General features: G+C 34.9%; 1 long non-coding RNA gene across 11 annotated transcripts in view; it reads right to left on the reverse strand.

Annotated features, from left to right (window-relative positions):
* The window catches only part of LOC147343611 (uncharacterized), a 729,471-nt gene that overhangs the window by 32,025 nt on the left and 673,728 nt on the right, over positions 1-23,718 (reverse strand). Inside the window, exon 5 of one of the 11 annotated variants that reach the window (XR_015156279.1) lies at positions 9,162-11,782. The exons of the other annotated variants lie outside the window; for them this stretch is intronic. This is a non-coding gene — a long non-coding RNA (uncharacterized LOC147343611). Of the gene's footprint in view, positions 1-9,161; positions 11,783-23,718 lie in introns of those variants that run through there. 11 annotated transcript variants of the gene reach the window in all.

Below are 23,718 nucleotides of genomic sequence, written 5' to 3' on the forward strand. Positions count from 1 at the left end.
ATATTCAATAATAATATGGAAACATCCAATCAATGATCCTAACTATTCAGAATTCAAGATTATTTTGGGATATCCAAGGAATCAACTTATGGAGAATACACAGAGAAATGATATTCCAACAAGCTGGGTCTTACATTTATATATGTATTTTTCTACTAAATATAGTGGGTGATTACTTTATTTTAAAATAATAACCTACTAGTTTTAAGTTAAAGTTGTTTTTTTCCAGACATCCTAATATGTCATTAAAATAGTACTTCATAGAATTTTATGTTTGAAAAGGTATGATTAGTTTTTTTTTTTTTGTCATGATGATAGTTTAAAAAAAAAAAAAGCTTGACTAACTAAAGACTATGAGTGATGACAATTTGACATAGTAAGATTAAATTAAAATATATTTAATATCTGATTTTTAATTCCATCTTAACAAAACTACTGGCATTTGGTATTAATTTGCGCTTACCTTTGATTTCCGGAAGTACTTTCCAAACTCTCACCTAAGGTAACCCTGGCAATCCTATATACACTTCCGTGAAGTTTTCAGTCTGTGCACTTATCACTGTCAAATGCTGGATTATTTCTTTGACCTGAGAAAAACACCTTATGGGACCACTAAAACTATTTCCTGTAATCTTCAAAGCATGCCTCCATTTTCAATGCAACAAACCAATACTAAAGACAATATGCTAAGTATTCTTACTGTTTGTGGAAAAAAAGGTCAATACCAATGGAAGGCAATAAGAATGATATTTATTAATGTGAAAGGATCCTAAAGTGGTTTTTTTTTTTCACTTCAAATGCTCAAGTTTTTTTATTTTATTCCCCATAGTGTGCTATTTAAGATGATTCATAGATTTAGTGGTCATTTGATTGACATATGTGAAAGATTATTCCATTAGGCAAGCTAATTCTTCTTAGTCGAATATATTTTTAAAAAATCTATTCTCCTCTACTGCATTGTAAATGGCAAACTAAATTGACAAAAAAATTATGTGCATGTCAAAGTTGGTCTCTCGGTGCTTGACAGAAACACATAGGCTGACAGATTATCAAAAGTCTTACTCAAAATCTCATTTCTAATTTTTAATTACTCATGAAGACCAAAGTAGGAGGATATGTCTTCTATTAATTTAATCTTTCCCTTTTTGTAAAGATTTTGTAATAAAATATAAAATTAAACCAAATTAAATTATATCTGTCTCCACAAGATACTTGTCATTAATAGAACTAATTTCTCTATTCATTGCTGGAATGTCTAGATAAATTGTGAATTGAACATAATTGATCGGAATGTTACTTTTTTTTTTTTCCAGAAATGAGACAAAGAGAACTATAATGCATTCACTTTCCATTATACCATTTTCTTTAGGCACTTGCCACATGATGAGCTCCTACAAGGAAATAATTATCTTTCTTCTAAGTAAAAAAATGAGGTAAGTCACTATTTCATTACCTATATTTCAAAAAGCGAAATGATTTAAAATGTCTTCCCTGGGAGATCACTGTATTTGCTTGTCTGTGCTTTCACAAGCACTATTATGGTTTGCTGTAATTCACTTTTGAAATGCCAAAAATGAGCTAGAGTAATGTTTACCAGATTTGACCTCGTTCATTTTATTGGTTAAAATAAATCCACTGGATATGTGCAAAGGAGAGGAAGGTGCATGTTCAGAAAAATAACAAAATAAGTAGTATACGTAAGAGATTTATGTGTACAATTAACACTACTTATTTGTATGACTTTGAAAAGCTAAAAATGTTATGCTTATCTACGGTAGACACTAAATAAACATACAAACAACAACAGAAATATTTGTGCAATGATGGTAAGTTAACACAAGATCTGTTTGAACATGAGAGTTAATTCATCATGACCTAATAGACACAGAGCAAAGCAAAACCAGTCTCAACCTCATATCTGGAATTGTGACCATGGGAAAGTTACCCCTACAATCATACCCTCAGTGTCATGAATTCTGTGCCTTAGTATCCATATCTCTTATTTTGTGATTAAGTTTTTCCCCAGAACCTAAGAAAATTGTTCAGCAATTAATCTTAGCTGCTTGTCCTTTCTTGGACTTACTTGCCCAAGTCCACACTCTTCCCCAGAAGCAGACCACCACAGAGCAATGAAGCATAATGTCTGGAAGATTCCTTTGGGTTCTGAAACACACTTTATACCAAGGAAAATAAATTTTAACCAAACAGGAAGATATGAGTGTTGTCAACATTGGATAGAATCTAGAGCCTGGAAGGTCCACGTTAAGGTCCAAGCGACCCATCTCTTGGGTCAGATGAACTAAGCTATTAGATCCATCAATAGCAAGAAAGGATATGTGTGGCATTTCTGGCAAGTCCCAACGGGACAACCACAATGCAGACTCCTGAGATTCTGGAGCAAGGCCATGCTACCTTCAAGAGAATATTATATACCAACTAACAAAGAAAGAAGTCAAAGCTTGGTTCCCAGATGTGTTGGTTCATTGTAGCCCTGGTTGCAGAGAGTCTTGAGAGACAATGGGGAAGAAGAAACCCTCTTACTCATAGAATTTTGGGTGGTGCATCGGTTATTGGTTTTGTGCAAAAAGAGAAGCACCCTTAGGCTAAAACTATATTGAGTCACGTAGTGATGAGAAGCTAGGGTATTTGATCATGAACAAGGTGGAATACTCAGGAAAAATGGGCTGATGGACCTATGGGATATTGGTTGCCCTTAGAAGAAGTGGTATGACCTTAAGAAAGTGAAGAGGCTGTCCACGGTAAGAGTTAATCTAGGATAAACTTGACAGTTGAAATCTCTCAGCTGGCAACCTTCTCAAGAACTAGGGAATTATGTTTTTCAACCTTTAAAGGGGTTGAATGTCACAGAACAGCATTCCATGCATGACTTGAACTTACTTAAGTTCTATAATTTACCATCCTTTCCTACCCTGTTCATTCATTCATTAAAACTTTATCACTTTTAATTGTAATTGTATTCTTAGGTGCTTAATGTATTTCTCCAGATAAGTAAAGTAATAAAAACCTAAACAATTTTTTTTCACAAAGCCACTCATGAAGTAAGGATGTGCACACAATTCAAACTATGAATGAGGTTTTTGTTTGATAGAAATTGAGTTATGGATATTTGAAACTTTTAAGTTATGGAAATTCACTTTAGTTTATATTATTTTCATAAAATAAATAAATGCTTCTTAAGATATTTAATGGAAAGCATCCCTCTTCCAGTTTTGATGAAAAATAATTGACATAAATCACTCTATAAGCTTAAGATGTATAGTGTGATGGTTTGATTTACATATATTAATAGCATGCAATGATAACTATAAAAGGTTTAGTTAACATTGATCATCTCCTATAGATGCACTGAAAAGAAAGAAAAAAATTTCTTGTAATGAGAACTCTTGGATTTATTCCATAACAGCTTTCCTACATATGATAGAGCAGTGTTAACTATAGTCATCATGTCATGCATTGTATCATTAGTACTTACTTATCTCATAAATGGGAGATAATTTGCACCTTTTTGAGCACTTTCCTCCAATTTTCCCTTGTCCCCACCTTTGGCAACCACAAATCTGATCTCTTTCCCCTTTTCTTTTCTACCAACACTTGGATTTGGTGCTTTTGGTTTGCTTTTGAATATTCCACATATTAGTGAGATCATGCAGTATTTGTCTTTCTATGTACGAATTATTTTACTCAGCATTATGCCTTTAAGGTTTATCCATATTGTTGAAGATGGTAGAATTTCCTTGTTTTCATAGCTGAATAATATTCCACTGTGTGTGTGTATACATCACAATTTCTTTATCCATTCATTCTTTGATAGACACTTAGATTGGTTCTATGTCTTGGATGTTGTAAACAATGCTGTTATGAGGGTGCAGATATCATTTCAACTTAGTGTTTTTCTTTCCTTTAAATACATTCCCAGATGGAATTACTGGGTCATATGGTAGTTCCAGTCTTAATTTTTTAAGAATCCTAGATACTATTTTCCATAGTGGCTGTACCAATTTACAATCCCACCAAAAGTGAATCAGGGTTTCCTTTTCTCTATATCCACACGGAATTTTCCATCTCTTGTCTTTCTGATGATGAATACTCTAACAGGCATGAAGTGATGTCTCATTGTGATTTTAATGTGCATTGCCCTAAAGCTAGTGATGCTGAAAATCTTCTCATGTATGTGCTGGCCATATGTATATCTTCATTGGAAAAATGTCTATTTACGTTCTTTGACAATTTTAAAATTAGATTATTATTATTGCTATTGAGTTTTAAGAGTTCTTTCTATATTTTGGATATTAACCCCTTATCAGATGTATGGTTTGCAATTTTTTTCCCTCTTCTGTAGATTTTCTTGGTTTCAGGACTAATATTTACATTTTTAATTTACTTTGAGTTAATTTTTGTGAGTGGTATAATGGAAAACTTTTATTTAAAATTTAGAACCATAAAAACAAGGCTATGTTTTGATATATTTTAAATTCCCCATATGAAATTTTGATTGCACCCTCTCTGTGAAAGCAATTTGGTTCATCTGGAAATAAATCTTCTAAGAAATTTCCTGTGCACTTATAAAGGTCAGTTCAAGTTATGGGTCAGGATTTGGGATTTTTGGTCCAAACATTCCTAAGGCCACTTCCTATAATATGTTCAAACCAAGGTTGAGGTTAGCATGCAGTTTGTAAAAATAGCAAGAGATATTCAATTTTCCACTTGATAAATTAAAAATATATATCAAATTGAAGAAATAAATCATAATCTATTATGAAGGAGCCAGACTGATTTTTCTTAAACAAATCAAGAAATTTTTTGTCAGAAATGTTAAAACAAATTTAAAAAATGATTAAACATCGGACAGCATGATAATATGGAAAATAATACAGACTAGATAGAAGGCTTTATTTTAAATGTCTGTTCTGTGCCATGCCAATTTTGCTCTTAGTAAATCTTTAACTTCTTCAAGCCTCCCGCATTAAAACCTAAAACGACATTAGTATGTCCACAAACTAGCTCTTTGTCCATGAGCAAATCTTTGAAAAGTTCCTAATTTGTGAAATCAACAATACGGACTGGTCTTTCAGTCCAGAGTTTTAGAAATCCAGTATTTGTCCTTCCTAACTATAGGCTTGGTTTAAAGATTAGAAGAACAATGAATTTAAAGTGATTTATAAATAATAAAAACTATGCAAAGTTGTTAATAAGCATATGAACTGTTTTTTCTACAAATAAACAGAATTAAACATGTAATCCAATTACATACAAAATCACTACTATACAAACTATGAATTACAATATTCCTAAAAAATATCCATGCTTTATGGATACTATTCCTGACAGTGATGGTTCTTTCCTTCCTTCAGCTCATATATACTTCTCAGAAACCCCTACACAGTGTGGAATTGCTAATAAGAATCCAGTTTTTTAAGGAATCTCCACACTGTTCTCCATAGTGGCTGTACTAGTTTGCATTCCCACCAACATGTTGATATATGGCAAAACCAATACAATATTGTAAATATTGTAATATATTTGTAAAATATAATTGTAAAATATTATTTTTAAAAATAAAATAAATAAATAAAGAATCCAAAATTTCTCACTATTTAAAAACTGGTATGGTTACCTTAATTTCTCTTAATAATTTATATGAATCTTAGATTTATTTGTGAATACTCAACAAGACTGATTTATATGAAAAACTTTTTCTCAAGTAAAAGACTTCAATCAAAGAAATTAAGAATATATCTCAGTAAATGTATGATTATTTATGACTTTAAACTTTCCATAATTTTTTTCAGTACTGCTGGTCGCTATTCTCTTTTGATGGACTTAGCTTGCCTATTATTCTGATTTTCTCTATAACTATAAAGGGACAAAGAGAAATTGTAAATGGATATTGTAGCAACTTCCTCTTAGAAGCATGTATCTCATTATAGAATAAGAGAAAGACAGTTTAAAACCAAAATAATGTCTGATGATGACATGACAGTCATCAGTGACTAATGAGGCCTCTCACTCTCATATTCTGTATATCCATCAGCAAGGCAGACAATTGCTGATCAGGCTGAAAGAAGAAATGAGTACAATTCAAATCAGAGAAATTAAAAGAAAGAAAAGATTAAAAGAAAAATATTTTATTAATTAAAAGAAAAAGATTTTATTAAACCAAGATCCAGATAGAATGTCTGGCTGTCAAATTTATTGATACCTCAGCCAAACTTAATAAAATTCTCTTTTATTCTTCTAAATTTGTAAGGAATTTAGTTTTAGGAAGACAATATATGTTCATGAAAAAGTATTATAATAAAGTGAATGCATGCTTTCCAATGTTAACTACTAAGCTTAATACATTCAAAATGCCTTCTGTCCTGTGTTAGTTGATGATTTTTATGAATCTAAGATAGCAGGGTTCATATCTCCTAATTTCCTGTAACTTGTCATCTTTTCAGTAATTTACAAAATTCTACACCCTAGAACTCCCAGAAATAAATCATGTAAATAATTTCTCCTAATTCTGAAATACTAACCTTGCAGATGTTATGAGGATTCCAGAGGTGCTATATTCTGAATAATATATTAAAGCAGAATTCATCTTTCTTAACTATAAATCATTTCAGTATCACATGTAATACAGGGGAAATAAAGATACAAATTTTCATCTCTTTCAGTAGTTTCCACATAAGTGATCCTTTCCAAATTTTAAGTCTAACAGGAGACAAAGGCCGAGGCTTACAAGAAACACAAAATTCTATACTCCTATATCAAGTTAAGAAAGACCGAAAGCAATTGTTGTTAGAGTGGCTGAAAGGAGGGTCAAGGGAAACTGACCCCTCAAAGAAAAGTGGTAAAGAAATTCCTTTGAGTATTGGCGGAGTGTGTGTGGGGGAACTCTCTCTTATAACTTATAAGAAATTCTGGCTCTCAAGTGGGTTTGCACTGGAATTCATAATCCACCCCACCAAAAATGTAGGGTAAGTTGAGAATTAAAATTTCCCTGGGATGGTAATGCAACGTATTGCACATTCAACACAAAAAAGCAAACACTCTCTAGACTACAGGAATCCATTTAAACTATATTTCATAAAACGTGCATTTGAAATAAAGATTACAAAATACACGTAAAAACATCAAAATGTGTGAAACTCGAAAAAAGATACTACAAGATAGATATTAGAATCATATGATTGAAAATATAAAATAAGTATTTTAAAATGTTTAATGAATATTAGTGGATATTTAAAGTACAAAGAGACCAGAAACTATAAACCTGCTTGTGTATATTAGAAACTAATGAAAAATAATTTTTAAAGCTTCTAAAATTGAAAATTATGTATCATTTTCTAAAGAAATTCTAGGGACTAATTAAGCAGTAGATTAAGCACAGTTTAAAAAAAAAAAAACAAATGAGTGAGGGAGAGAGTATGTTACCTAAAATAACAGAATGCAGCAAAGGAAGATAATTATGTGAAACATGGATGAGGCACAAATAGCCATAGGAAATAGATAAATAAAGTCTAATTAAAAATTAGAGGATGTATTTGAAGAGATATTAGCTTAGAATGTTTGAAAATTGAAAAAAAAACCCAAAAAACCACAACTGTTGGATCCAGAAATCTAAAAATCTCCAAAGAGATAAATAGAAAGAAGTCAGTACTTAGACGCATTGTAGTAAAGGTATCAAACGCAAAATATCAGAGGAAAGTTTCTATAATAAATCAAAGAGAAAGCAGATTACCAGGCAGATAGCTGACTTCTCAGCAGTAAAAGTTAATCCATTAAAATAGCAATTTCTTCAGCCACTTAGATATAAATTAGCAATCAAGTTAATATTAAAAACTGGTTGAACTCTCTCAATATGAGGGGAATATGAAATACATTCTAAGCAAAGGCCAAAATATTTATAAAGGGAACTTATAACAATAGATGTCAGGAAGAAGCAAAGTGAGCTGAAAAGATGGCAGAGAAAATAAGGAATAATCAGTCAAGAAAATGACAAGCACTGATTGTATCATACAATGTTAGTAATAGAGTAACTATATTTACCCTACAATATAGAGTTTCAATATTACTAGGGATAAGGAAGATTTTTAACTATTAATAAATATTCTAATTATCAGAAATATGTAGCAATTCTAAACTTGCATGCACCTAGTGATATAATTTCAAAGTGGAAAAGAAACATCACCAGAGGGAGGAGATTTTAATGAACAACTTACAGTCATTAAAGACCAAGTACAAAAAAAAAGGGTCAGTAAAGAAACTGATTTTTTGAGGAACATCTATGGGAGTATATGAAATATTAATTACATTCCCATTTTGAAGAATATACATTCCTTTCATTTACATATTAGAGAGCAAAACCAAGGAGGAGGTCATAATTCACACACTGGTAAATATCAAATTGTTAATCTCATAAGAAAATATTTTCTGGTGAAACTGAAATTATATATAAACATAACTAACTATCAAAAAAGTAACAAAAAGCCCCACAACTAGACACTGGGAAATTACACAAAACTGTGACATTAAGCTCATTGGTGAAAGAAGAAAATGCTTGAAATCCAAAAATACCAAATTATCACTTGAGCTGAATGATATTTATTAATGCTTCTATAAGCTTAATACATGGGATATAGAGAAGACGCTATTTAAAGGGGAATTTGTAACTTAAAGTATTAACATTATTTTAGAAAAGAAAGAAGAGTAAATATGGGGAAGTAATAATGCCTAAATTAGAAAGTAAGCCAAATAGGGAGAAAAGTCCACATGAGAGCAGAAGAAATGAAAATAATAAAAATTTTAAAAATAAAAAATATAAATAAAATGAAAGATTGAGATAAAACCATATCTAGACAATCAACCAAGCCCAAAATTAGCTTACTGATGAGAATAATAACACTGACAAATTTCTTTGGCAAGAATGATCCCAGGTGAGAAAGAGAGAGCAAGAGAAATGGAACAAATAATATCAAGAAAGGAAAGAGAGATATAACAACATGTGCAGAAGTGTAGAATAAAAACTGCATATTTGGACAACATCATGGCAATTAGTCTTCGAATTATATGAAATAGATAAATTATAGAACAAATTTAAAAATAACTTTTAATTTTGAAATTAGCTTAACAAACAGATAATTCAAACAATCTTATATCTAGTAAAATATTTAGTAACATGTTAGACACCTAACAAAGGAAAGTATTAGGCCAAGGAAATTTTCTGCTTAACATTCATGGACCAGGGGGTTGAAACAGTATACAGACTTTTCCAGAAAACAGGAAAAGAGGAGAAATATTTTATGCCTCTTGTATACTATGATACACAACTCAGAAAATTGTAACCTAAGAAAGAAAATTACAGATTTATACCCCTCAACATGAAAAGTCCAAAACAACATTAAAAAAATCATATCTAGCAAAATGCAAATTGTGTTTATCCAGAAATGCAAAGGTAATTTAGTCCCAGGAAATCTATTAATATAATTCACTACACTACTTTAATGGAAGTAAATTATATGGTTATATCAATAGACATACAGAAAGCAATAATAAAATCCAACCCCATTCATAATAAAAACTTATAATAAACCAGGAAAAGAAATTAACTTGACTTAATAAAAGATGCTTATAAAAACTCTAAGCTGAGTGGTGAAATAACAAAATCAATTCTGTTTAAAATCCTGATCATTACAAAAGTATTCTTTTTAGCACTTTCAACATTTTGGTCAGTACAATGAGACAAGGGAAGTATTTTTTCAATTAGAAAAGAAAAAAATATTTGCACATCTTCAAATTATGCAAATATAATCCCATGAATTATCAGAAATAATAGTTTATCAATCTGCAAGACATAAAAATATATTTCTATATACCAGCACTAAATAAATTAAAAAATGTAACATAAAATATGCTATTTCCATTAGCAACAACAAAAAAAATGACAGGGATACATGGACAAAAGTTAAAAATACTCTCATGGAAAATGTTATAATGTTTTGTTAAAAGACTTTATAATATCTCTGTAAATTGAGACATATTCCAAATTTATGAATAGAAATTTCCATATTAATGATCTTAGTTACAATTATTTTGAACACTTGATACAATGCTATCTGAAGCAGCCTTGCAACAGGATATTTGATGGAAATTTATAAGATATTTATATGAAAGACAAAACATGCTAGGGATCATGGATATGGGCTGTCCAATGAGGTAGCTGACGACTATGACAAAAGTTCGGTTACTCACTCACATGAGACACATTTCAAGTGCTCATGACTCATGTATAGCTAAAGGTCAGTGGATTGCACAGTGCAGATACAGAACAGCTCCAGCATCATAGAAAGATCTATTTGATCACATCAATCTAGATAATTCATAGGAAAGATTAAAGAAGATGGATTACCTGACCAAAGTTCAATAGTTGTTTAAAATTTTTATTAATTAAGATGTTTTTCTAATAGTTCAACATGAGCACAATAAATTAATGGAATAAATTTGCTACAGTGCCCTGAAGCAGTCCAATACTTTTTTGGGGGTTTGAAATTTGAAAATTTAAAATTTAAATTCAAATTTAAAATTTGAAATTATTAGCATTTGTCATATAGATTAATGGTTCAATAAATGCATCTGGGAAAAAAATCATATAGAAAAAGGTAAAATCAGATCCCTTCCTCATACCATACACACAAAAAAAATTCCAGATGGATTAAAAACTTAAATTTTGATAATTTAGGGAAGAATATTAAAGAATAAACGTATGACTTCAGTGTATACCTGTGGTGGATTCATTTTGATATACAGCAAAACCAATACAATATTGTAAAGTTAAAAAATAAAATTATTAAAAAAAAAAAAGAAAAACATTTCTTAAAACACACACTGAAAAATAAATATAAGAAGGGAGAACTTGATCATTAAATCATTGTAAAATTAAGAATTTCTGTTCATAAGCCTCACAGACTCAGAGAAAATATTTGTGCATTTATAGTAAAAACACATTTGTTGCACTTGCAGTAAAAATCTGATGTATTTAATGAATGCACCAAAAGGTAAAAAGATAATAAGCCCAATAGAAAAATGAACAAAAAATGAAGAGAACATTATAAGTAATGTCCAATAAAAATAAGAAAACATGTATAATAATTTGTCATTATTAAAAATAATACTAGTTAAAACAACCATTTTAAAGTAATAATTTGAGTTCTTGATTAATTGCTATCCCAAAGATTAAATTAGCAAAAGATGCACTAAATCTCTATGGAGAAAAGTTAGCTGAAAGACTTTAAAATATCTAAATAAATGGAGACATAATATCTACACAATAGATATCACATATAATTGCTGCATAATAAAAATTGCTAGCAAGGGTAGGAATCATTGGAATACACATGTCTAACAGGAGTGTAAATTACTATTACTGTGATTTTTCATTTGACACTCTGTATCCATTCTCCACTTTTACTCCATCCTTCTCTGAAGGCCAAAAGGGTGATTTTAATTTCTACATTGAGCGTGCTTCTTGCTTTTTGCTTCTAGGGGGGTTTGGTCAATGGGAGAGACCAGCAGATCAGATGTGGAGTTTTGATTTCCCTGGCTTCCTTCCTTAGAGGCCCCAGTGTCAGGCTGTGTCTGAGTAAGGCCACTGCTACTCTCCTGTAGCTGCAGTCTCTCGGTTTTTACAACAGCTCATTCTCCTGACCCTTCCCTTCTGGTCCAGACAATTCTCAGAGGCTCCTAGTCCCAGGGTGCTCTGCCCTCCTCTTTTCTCTGCCTATAATTTTTAAAATACTCATTTATTAACTTAATATTTAAGTTATTTTCAATTAAGTTATTTTCAATTTCAATTAACAGTCTTTTCCTGCTGCACTGATACATCTTTTTTTTTTTTTCAAAACCATTTGGCATTATTCAGAAAAATAAGGATGTTTATTCCTGAAGATGGCACAATTCATTCCTGGACATCATCTGGGCATATGATACCATGAATGGGTTATGGATGTGCCTGAGAGCTCCACTTAGAGGGGAAAACAGGGCTGAGTGCAGCCAGAGCCCCTAGGCTAGTCACCCTCTCCTGTGAGCGGATCTAACTGTTTTTCCAGTATGATAAATGGATATTTGTGTTTTATTACATGGAAATGGGGACGTGGGATAATTTCCCTAGAGAAACTCTTATATGTGGCAATAGTGATTGATATGAGAATGTTCTCAGCCACATTGTTTATAAGGGCAACACATTTCAAATAACCTAAGTATCTATGAACGGAGTAAACAAAGTCTCATGACCATATAATCAATATGCTTTACAACAATAATAATGAATAGCGTGAATGATATATAGAATGGGCCTCTAGCATATTGCATGAATCAAAATGGATAAATCTTAGGTATTTTTGAGCAAAAAAGGTTTTAAAAATATACAGTAATTTTGTTAGTGTTAGTCGCTCAATCATGTCTGACTCTTTGCAACCCCATGGAATATAGCTTGCCAATCTCCTCTGTGGAATTTTCCAAACAAGAATACTAGGAGTGGGCAGCCATTCCCTTCACCAGGGAATCTTCCCAACCCAGGGACTGAAACCGGGCCTCCTGCAATGCAGGCAGTCTTTACCATCTGAGCCACTTCTATTGGCATACAATTCAAACACAGGTGTGTGAAGTATACATAAAATGGATAAATTATAAAGAAAAGGAAAAATGAATACACAATTCAGGATAAGGACAGATTACCATTAGGTCATGTGAGAGGATTATTACCTGGTAGAGACACAGGGGGCTTCAGGTTATGGGGGAAAAAAATTTTTTTTTTAAGCTGGGGGGTGGTTGCATGGGTATCCATTTTACTTCTTATCAAGCACAACATTCACAGAGGAGATTCTTATTTTACATATGGCTTGTCTTATTACAAAGCATACATGTATATGTCTTGAACATAAAAGACTTTATTAAGCTCTGTATGGTAGAGCTCTGGAGGTAGTCAATACATGCAGTTTAGAAGCAAAAATAATAATAGAAGTTTTATAGACACTTTGTTTTTGAGCAGAAATAACCCTAAAGGAATATAAAATTCTGGACAAAATCAAGTACTAAAATCATGTACTGATTCGTATTTTACCCTTCGCACTTTCTAGTACTGTTCAAAATGTAATTGGCATAATTAATGAGCAGTCTGATAGGAGCAGCAGTTCAGCAGTAAAAGGAAATGGTTTCAGGTACTCCCTCCTCACAGCTTCTGAAAGCTCTATAAAAGTACTGCTTGCAGAAAAGAGAGGAGAATGAATGACCCCTGGTCTTACTTAATGCTTGCACTTGATTGCTCTATGAAAATTAGGCCCTTGAGGAAGGCTTAAGGTAGCCATAAAATTGTAACCAAGCCTAAGGAATTCTAAAATTAACACATAATCCATTCCAGAAGCATAATTAAATTAGTGATAAACCAGAGCTATGAAAATCTGTACTAGAAGTGGCTTCCAAAGGCCGATTAAAAGAAATCCTATGGATGTTCTCTTGCTTCAAAATATTACTAGCTTAGGTTTCTCACCTCTATCATCGGACACAGCAGTCTGACACCTTAAGGTAAGAAAGTGCTCATCCAGCTAATGCCTGCTCTCTGGGGATGAGAGACTTGGGAAGATACAGAGAAGACCAGTGGTGGCAACTACAGCTGCCCTGTCTCGAGGAAGGAAGCTGTACTCAAGTACCTTGCCTTCTCCCTGGGTAACTCAAATGTTAAAGAATTTGCCTGGAATGCAGGAGGCCTGAGTTTAATCCCTAGGTTGGGAAGATCCCCTGGAGGAGAGCACAGCAACCCACTCTGGTATTCCTGCCTGGAGAATCCCATGGACAGAGGAGGCTGGTGGGCTACAGTCCATGGGGTCGCAGAGACTTGGACACGACTGAGCGACTAACACTACTACCATCTTGTCTACTAAACTTCAGTTGATACACATTTTCTGAGGTAAAGTTGATTGATTTTCCCCTCCCCACTTTTATAGAAGTTAAATTGGAAAGAATCTGTTATTATCAATGAGTACCATTTTTAGCAATGCTTCTTCTTTTTGAAAAATAATCACTCCTGTTCTTTTGTATTTAGACTGTGCCTCTTCGTAGTTGTGGCACTTTCGACAAGGTTTGACCTCTTTAATTTCTTTATCTGAGAAATAATAAAAGATGACACCACCCTTATGGCAGAAAGTGAACAGTAACTCAAAAGCCTCTTGATGAAAGTGAAAGAGGAGAGTGAAAAAGTTGGCTTAAAGCTCAACATTCAGAAAACAAAGATCATGACATCTGATCCCATCACTTCATGGCAAATAGATGGGGAAACAGTGGAAACAGGGTCAGACTTCATTTTTTTAGGCTCCAAAATCACTGCAGATGGTGACTGCAGCCATGAAATTAAAAGACGCTTACTCCTTGGAAGGAAAGTTATGACCAACCTAGATAGCACATTGAAAAGCAGAGACATTACTTTGCCAACAAAGGTCCGTCTAGTTAAGGCTATGGTTTTTCCTGTGGTCATGTATGGATGTGAGAGTTGGACTGTGAAGAAAGCTGAGCGCCGAAGAATTGATGCTTTTGAACTGTGGTGTTAGAGAAGACTCTTGAGAGTCCCTTGGACTGCAAGGAGATCCAACCAATCCATTCTAAAGGAGATCAGCCCTGGGTGTTCTTTGGAAAGAATGATGCTAAAGCTGAAACTCCAGTAGTTTGGCCACCTCATGCGAAGAGTTAACTCACTGGAAAAAACTCTGATGCTGGGAGGGATTGGGGGCAGGAGGAGAAGGGGACAACAGAGGATGAGATAGCTGGATGGCATCACCGACTCGATGGACATGAGTTTGAGTGAACTCCGGGAGTTGGTGATGGACAGGGAGGCATTGAGTGCTGTGATTCATGGGGTCGCAAAGAGTTGGACACAACTGAGTGATTGAACTGAACTGAAATGAACTGAATGTACAAGAATTTTATGGTGGCAAGGAACAAGAAACCATTCAGTCTTTCTCAAAATGTGTGGGCAGATTGAGAGGACTGAGAAGAGAGACATTATCATAAAGCTACAAATAACATGTAATTCAATGAATATTTAAAGATACTCAGACAACTTAAGTGTCTATAGACAGACGAATAAATAAATATAATGTGTGTATACACACAAACACACACACTGTGGAATATTGTTCCGCCTTAGAGAATAAGGAAATCTTGGAACTTGGAACAATATGGATGGACCTTGAGGGCATTACACTAAGTGAAATAAGTAAGGCAGAAAAATAAAACACTGTATGGTTTCACTAATATGTAGCATCTTAAAAACTTTTGAAATAATAGAAATGGAGAATAGAAAACTGGTTGCCAGGGAGCTCAGGGGTGGAGCAAGTAGGGAAATGTTAGTAAAAAGATACTAATGGCTGGTTATAAGGTCTGAGGATCAAATATATAACATGGTAACTATAATTCATAACACTGTATTGTATAATTAAAATTTGGTGAGAGAGTAGATGTATTATTTAAATAAGTGGGGGAATACTTCCACAATATATACATATATCAAATCATCACATTGTATACTTTAAATACCTTACAATTTTATTTGCCAATTATATCACAGTTATTTAAATAAAAATAAATAAAAGTATCCAGGGTGGTACGAAATCAGATGCCACCTGGGACATCTGCAGTAAAAGTTAATGAGTCTTAATTCTATTAATTTACCTTGTATGTGATTCAGCTTATTTCCATATCTGCACACTTATTCTAATGATAGAGCCTCTTGAGACCCAATTCCAAATTCCTAGGAGGAAAGTGTCCCCTTCGTGGATTCCAGCCTTGTCATGGTAAAGGGGCTTGCACAACTCAACAATGCACAAGCTGAGTTTAGAAAAGGCAGAGGAGCCAGAGATCAAATTGCCAACATTTGTTGGATCATCGAAAAAACAAGAGAATTCCAGAAAAACATCTATTTCTGCTTCAGTGACTACACTAAAGCCTTTGACTGTATGGATCACAACAAACTGGAAAATTCTAAAAGAGATGGAAAATTCTTAATACCAGACCACCTCACCTGTCTCTTGAGAAACCTGTATATGGGTCAAGAAGCAACAGTTAGAATTGGACATGGAACAACTTAGTGGTTCACAACTGGGGAAGGCGTATGACAAGGCTGTGTATAGTCACCTTGCTTATTTAACTTATATGCAGAGTCCATCATGTGAAATGCCAGGCTGGATGAAGCACAATCTGGAATCAAGATTGCTGGGAGAAATATCAATAACCTCAGATATGCAGATGATACTACTCTAATGGCAGAAAGCAAAGAGGAACTAAAGAGCTTCTTGATGAAAGTGAAAGAGAAGAGTGAAAAAGCTGGCTTAAAACTCAACACTCAACCAACTAAGATCATGGCATCTGGTTCCATCACTTTAAGGCAAATAGATGGGGGAAAAGTGGAAGCAGTGACAGATTTTATTTTCTTGGGCTCCAAAATCATTTAGGACAGGGACTATAGCCAAGAAATTAAAAGACACTCGCTCCTTGGAAGGAAAGCTATGACAAAGCTAGAGATATTATTAAAAAGGAAAGACATAACTTTGCTGACAAAGGTCTGTATAATCAAAGCTATGGTTTTTCCAGTAGTCATGTATGGATGTGACAGTTGAACCATAAAGAAGGAGAGCACTGAAGAATTGATGCTTTTGAACTGTGATGCCGGAGAAGATTCCTGAGAGTCCCTTGACTGCAAGGAGATCACACCAGTGATCTGAAAGGAAATCAAGCCTGAATATTCATTGGGGGGACTCATGCTGAAGCTGAAGTTCCTATACTTTAGTCCAATGTGAAGAACAAACTCATTGGAAAAGACCCTGATGCTGGGAAGGCTGGAGGCAAAAGGAGAAGCATGCAGCAAAGGATGAGATGGTTAGATGGCATTACCAACTCAATATACATGAGTCTGAGCAAACTCCACCAGATAGTGAAGAACAGGGCAGCCTGGCATGCTGCAGTCTGTGGGGTTGCAAAGAGGTGGACACAAGTTAGCAACCGAACAGCAACAATGGAGGAAAGGGTAACTGGTTCAGTTGGACAAAGAAACCAGAAACATGGGATCATTTACATCTACTTGACCTCTGGAAGTTTAAGCCTAATGATGGGAGGGAATTTATCAGCATTCAGTTCAGTTCAGTTCAGTCGCTCAGTCATGTCCAACAATTTGCAACCCCATGAATTGCAGCACGCCAGGCCTCCCTGTCCATCACCAACTCCCAGAGTTCACTCAGACTCACGTCCATCGAATCAGTGATGCCATCCAGTCACGTCCATCGAATCAGTGATGCCATCCAGTCATCTCATCCTCTGCTGTCCCCTTCTCCTCCTGCCCCCAATCCCTCCCAGCATCAGAGTCTTTTCTAATGAGTCAACTCTTCGCATAGGTGGCCAAAGTATTGGAGTTTCAGCTTTAGCATCATTCCTTCCAAAGAAATCCCAGGGCTGATCTTCTTCAGAATGGACTGGTTGGATCTCCTTGCAGTCCAAGGGACTCTCAAGAGTCTTCTCCAACACCACAGTTCAAAAGCATCAATTCTTCAGCTCTCAGCTTTCTTCACAGTCCAACCCTCACATCCATACATGACCACTGGAAAAACCAAAGCCTTGTCTAGACGATCCTTTGTTGGCAAAGTAATGTCTCTGCTTTTCAATATGCTATCTAGGGTGGTCATAACTGTCCTTCCAAGGAGTAAGCATCTTTTAATTTATCAGCATGCTGCTGCTGCTAAGTCACTTCAGTCGTGTCTGACTCTGTGCGACCCCGTAGACGGCAGCCCACCAGGCTCCCCCGTCCCTGGGATTCTCCAGGCAAGAACACTGGAGTGGGTTGCCATTTCCTTCTCCAATGCATGAAAGTGAAAAGTGAAAGTGAAGTCGCTCAGTTGTGCCCGACTCTTAGCGACCTGATGGACTGCAGCCTACTAGGCTCCTCCGTCCATGGGATTTTCCAGGCAAGAGTAATGGAGTGGGGTGCCATTGCCTTCTCCAAATTTGTCAGTATAGTAGTGAGCAATTCATGGTTTTGGAAACCCCAGCTGGGAGTATGGGCTATTACCTTGGAGCCTGTAGCACCGCTCAGAAAATGTTTCTCTCATTTACATGTTACAGTTCACTTTGTAAACTGCTCATTTTCTCAATAGATACTTATTGCTTCCTGTGTTCAGTAGAAAGAATCATACTGAGACGCATTTATTGAAGTCCCAGACCATACCCTGGCCATGAACCTGATAACCTCCAGTTTGGGCTCCTCTATGGATTGGTAATATTGTTATTGTCTTCCTAATACTTAGTAAGCATGGAACTGCCTCATGCAATATGATAAGATGCATTTAAAAATACAAAGTAATATTCAAGATTAGGAGTTACTATTATTCATTATGTATGCTATGGGAAAATATATTTCTATAAAACACAGAAATAAAAATTCCTGGCCCTGAGGAAGTAAGTCATGATGTTGGACTAGAAACCTTGTGTTCAGACTCCTGTGCAGTGATTTCCTTCTAAACCATGCTTCCTCAGGATAGTTAAAAAATCAGTAAAATAGTTGAATAAGACTATTTTTTGTGATAAAGAATATATGTGATGTGCAGAGAAGAAAGACCTTAAACCACCTTCTAATCAAATTATGTACTGATTAAACATTGAAAACTGCTTTTAAAATTGATACGTGAAAATAACAGAATTCAAAGCAGTTTAGTGCTATACACCTAAGGGTTTTGAATCATTATTGTTTTCAAGTATGTACTTTCAGGTTTTATTAACAGGTTTCCAAACAATTATCTGTCATTTTTTATAACATGAATATATTTCAAACATGTAATGGTTTAATGACATAATAGTTTTCATGATTGGAAGGTTCATAATTTGTGGTGAAAAGACTCATAAAAACCAAAATCGATTATTTAGGTTTTCTGAAACTATAACACACATGGACACAACTGTGAAGCACATAGTTCAGTTCAGTCACTCTGTCGTGTCTGACACTTTGCGATCCCATGGACTGCAGCATTTCACATGATGTCTTCTGCATATAAGTTAAATAAGCAGGGTGACAATATGCAGCCTTGACATACTCCTTTCCTGATCTGGAACCAGTCTGTTGCTTCTTGACCTGCCTACAGATTTTTCAGGAGGCAGGTAGGGTGGTCTGATATTCCCATCTCTTTTAGAATTTTCCACAGTTTGCTGTGATCCACACAGTCAAAGGCTTTGGCATAGTCAATAAAGCAGAAGTAGATGTGTTTCTGGAGCTCTCTTGCTTTTTCGATGATGCAACGGATGTTGGCAATTTGATCTCTGGTTCCTCTGCCTTTTCTAAATCCATCTTGAACATGTGGAAGTTCACAGTTCAGGTACTGTTGAAGCCTGGCTTGGAGAATTTTGAGCATTACTTTGCTAGCACGTGAGATCAGTGCAGTATTAGCAGAAAATTGCTCATGAAAAATTTTATATAGAAAAGTGGTTTTGCAATGGCTCAAAATGAAATACAATGTATTTTTTTATTACTTAGAAAATCAAGTGACAATTCAATTGTTAAGAAAATAAATCAAAAGAAAAAGATGATAGGAACACACAGGTAGACGAGTAAAATCAGCTAATTAAATCAGCAGCATATTCTAGGTTAAACTAGTTTTAGACTTCTTAGCAAAAGGTTACAGACTGGCACCAATTCTCATTTCTCCCTTTTCCTATGCTTTCATAATTGAAAAAGATGCAGAATGTTTTACACTCACTTTTGCTTCACCAAAATCAAGTATAGCGCCTAACACAGAGATGAGCACAATTAAATTACAAACAAGCAGATAATAAATAACCAGCTACACTGGTCATTTATCTTGTCTTCCTTACCAGAAAAGTCTAGACCTAGAGTTTTTCATGTGGGAAGGTTTTTGAACTAAGAATTATTTCAATAGTTTTAAGATGATTCATCTATTACAACAAAAGTAAGTTTTGGCAGTTTGTATCTTATATTTCAAAGAATCAAAGCTACTTTCTATCCCAGGTTCTTTTAGTAAGCATTTTTGAAGCCCTTTTATTTTGTGCATATGTATTAAATTATTAAATCTTCTTTATGAATTGGCTCCTTTCTCATAATGTCCATCATTCTTCTTGAAAAGCATATTTAATCTGCAGTCTACATTTGTATATGTATAAATATAACCATTACAACTCCCTTATAATTAAAGTTTGCATTATTTATTTTTCCATTTTTTAGCTTTTACCTATTTTGTTGTTATTCAGTCATTCTTCATGTCCAACTCTTTGCAACCCCATGGGCTGCAACACGCCAGGCTTCCCTGTCCTTCACCATCTACTGAAGCTTGCGCAAACTCATGTCCGTTGAGTCAGTGATGCCATCCCACCATCTCATCCTCTATCGTCCCCTTCTCCTCCTGCTTTCAATCTTTCCCAGCATCAGGGGCTTTTCTAATAGCTTTTAAACATATTAAAATCAGTTGCTCATACTTTGGTCTTCTTTTTTTTATGAACTCAAACAATTACTAACATGCTATTGTTATGTTTAGACTATTAATACTCAATGCAATTGTTGACATTACTGGATTTTTAAACCTGCCACCTTACTGGTTTCTTCCTACTGCCTGTGTTGTTTCTATTTTCCACTTTTATCTTCTTCTTTGGGACGGACCATATTTTATTCTCGATTTTACCTATTTGCTTTTTAGTTTTACTTCTTTCAAAAATATTTTCAGTCACTGCCTGGTGTTTACAGTATGCATTTTTGGCTCTTCACAATCTATCCTCACATGATATCATACCATTCCATTGTATTGTATAAGAATCTTCCAGCATTGCACTTCAACTACCATAATCCCATTCTTTGTGCTCCATTTGCCACATATTTTATCTCTATATATGTTCCAAAACCTTGTTGTTATTTCTCCTGAGTGTGTGCTCAGTCGCTCAGTTGTGTCCGACTCTACAACTCCATGAATTGTAGGCTGTGAGGCTCCTTTGTCCACGGAATTTTCCAGGCAAGAATATTGGAGTGGGTTGACATTTCCTCCTCCGGGGGATCTTCCTGACCTTGGGTGGACTGAAACCATGTCTCCTGTGTCTCCTGCACCGGCAGGTGGATTCTTTATCACTGTGTCACCTGGGAAGTCCCTTATTTTTCCTATAAGCAGCCAATTATCTTTTCATATTCATCTTCAACTTTTCTATTTCTTGTGATTTTTATTTCTTTGTATTGAACCAAATGTTCATTTTATACACGCTCATTATGTCTGAAGTGGCTCTTGTGGTTCAGGTCTGCTGGCAATGAATTTTCCTCATTTTTGCTTGTCAGAAAAATTTCATTTCATTTTTGAAAGCCTTTTTCAGTAGGTAAATAAACAATTCTAAGCCATATATATTTTTCTCACAGTACTTTACAGATGTTTTTGCAGTCTTCTTGCATGTGTAGTTTCTGACAGAAGTATTTGTTCTCTTCAGACACATATTCTGCTCCATTCTTTTAGAATTTATGAAAAATGAAGATTTTTACCCCTTACCTGCTTTAATAGTGGCTGTCTCTTCCTCCCATGGTCTGTCAAATGTTAAACAGTTCACAGTTTCTAACTTCTCCTGAATGAGCTTCTCATCCTTGCAATTTTCTCAGTTTAGCTAGTTATTTTGTGAAATTTGCTGTATGATGTGCTCAACAGTAAGTTCTAATTTTACAGATTATCCTGCTTTCTTTCATTGTTAGGGTGTGAGAGATGCTCTCCTGCAGCTTTTTACATCTTAAGTAAAAGAAGAACTACAGAAGTTCATGTTTGATAGCTTTTTTAAAAAAAATCTACATAAATAGAAAGCAGGGATATCAGCAAAGAGTGAAGTATCTGATGGTGGTATTGAAAATCTTTAAGGTATGAAAAAGGCTGAACAAAGCTATTTTGGATAAAGGAAGAACAAATGAATTAGAGAAATAGGATATTTGCCTGAATAGTGTGACAATGTGTTTGATGCTGGGTACTGTCATCAAATTGTAATTGTAATGTGCCATGACATCAATCTGTAACACTGAAATTTTCTCCAGCATCACTCTGAGGTAAAGCAGAAGTAGGGATGATGAGAGTAGTGGGAACTAAAGATTAATCCAGGTATGAAGGTGTTTCAGTCCAGTTTTTAGAATAATCAGGTGAAAAAGTGTGAAAATACTGACTGAAGTAATTTAGCAAAGCATAAGCTTGCTAAAGAAAGAATTGAAGACCAGAAATAGCTGATGATTTGGGAGAAAATATAGCAGTCAAGTCAATGGGAGAAATAAAACATTTGCAAGATCATTAGAGTTTAGGAGGCAAAAGAACTCAAAGACTAATATTACGTGAGTTGTGCAATACATGTAGCTTGATGGCAAAACACGGAATATATAGAAAGAGTATGATCCAAGAGATAAAATCTGCAGTGAATGAGAACAAGTGTCAAGGAGGCATACTCAACGTGAACTCTGAGGAATATGGAAAAGTGGTGGTCTGGAAGTGTTTTGGGCAGCACGAAAAACTCACGTTAAACCCTAATAATGAGTGCAGTGAAGAGTGGCAAAATCAGCCGCATATATTTTGCCCTCAGTGCAAAGAGATGGAGGAAACATTCAGTAAGGACACTGAAGATTCCAGAGTGGTCAGCAGATACTCTGAAGAAGGAGAACAGTAACTGATATTTGAGTCAGAGAAGAATCAACACAAGGACTAGAATGAAAATGATCGACAGAGCCTACACATTTGTTATACCCAAAACCCACCGTGATGTGAGGTCTGAGGAGTTGGATGAGTCATGAGGAGTTCCTCACGGCATCCTTGAACCCGAAACGCACCTCCAACCTGTTCATAGATCTCATTGGCTCTGAATGGTGCTTGCTACAAATGGAGCCATTATGCATATAAAACAGCAACATCAACTAGTTGGTAATCAGGTATAACTACATATTAAAAAGCAGCACAGCATCCTGTGTTTGGGGGGAAATTCTTCCTTCAGTGGATGAAGGCAACTGTGACTTTTCATACAACCTTCAGGATACAGAGAAAAATGAAATTTTCCTGGTTTTAGAGTCACTCACTTTTAGTCAGTCTCTAAAGTTACATCCTTAACTTTAGAAAAAGCAAGAGAAAAACATCTGTTTCTGCTTTAATTGACTATGACAAAGCCTTTGACTGTGTGGGTCACAATAAACTGTGGAGAATTCTAAAAGAGATGGGAATACGAGACCACCTGATCTGCCTCTTGAGAAATTTGTATGCAGGTCAGGAAGCAACAGTTAGAACTGGACATGGAACAACAGACTGGTTCCAAATAGGAAAAGGAGTATTTCAAGGCTGTATATTGTTACTCTGTTTATTTAACTTATATGCAGAGTACATCATGAGAAACGCTGGACTGGAAGAAACACAAGCTGGAATCAAGATTGCCGGGAGAAATATCAACAACCTCAGATACGCAGATGACACCACCCTTATGGCAGAAAGTGAAGAGGAACTAAAAAGCCTCTTGATGAAAGTGAAAGTGGAGAGTGAAAAAGTTGGCTTAAAGCTCAACATTCAGAAAACGAAGATCATGGCATCCGGTCCCACCACTTCATGGGAAATAGATGGGGAAACAGTGGAAATAGTGTCAGACTTTTTTTTCTGGGCTCCAAAATCACTACAGGTGGTGACTGCAGCCATG

Source organism: Bos grunniens, chromosome 27 (assembly GCF_055505025.1).
Source record: "Bos grunniens cultivar Pamir isolate PY7600 chromosome 27, Bosgru_T2T1.0, whole genome shotgun sequence".
Classification (NCBI taxonomy): domain Eukaryota; kingdom Metazoa; phylum Chordata; class Mammalia; order Artiodactyla; family Bovidae; genus Bos; species Bos grunniens.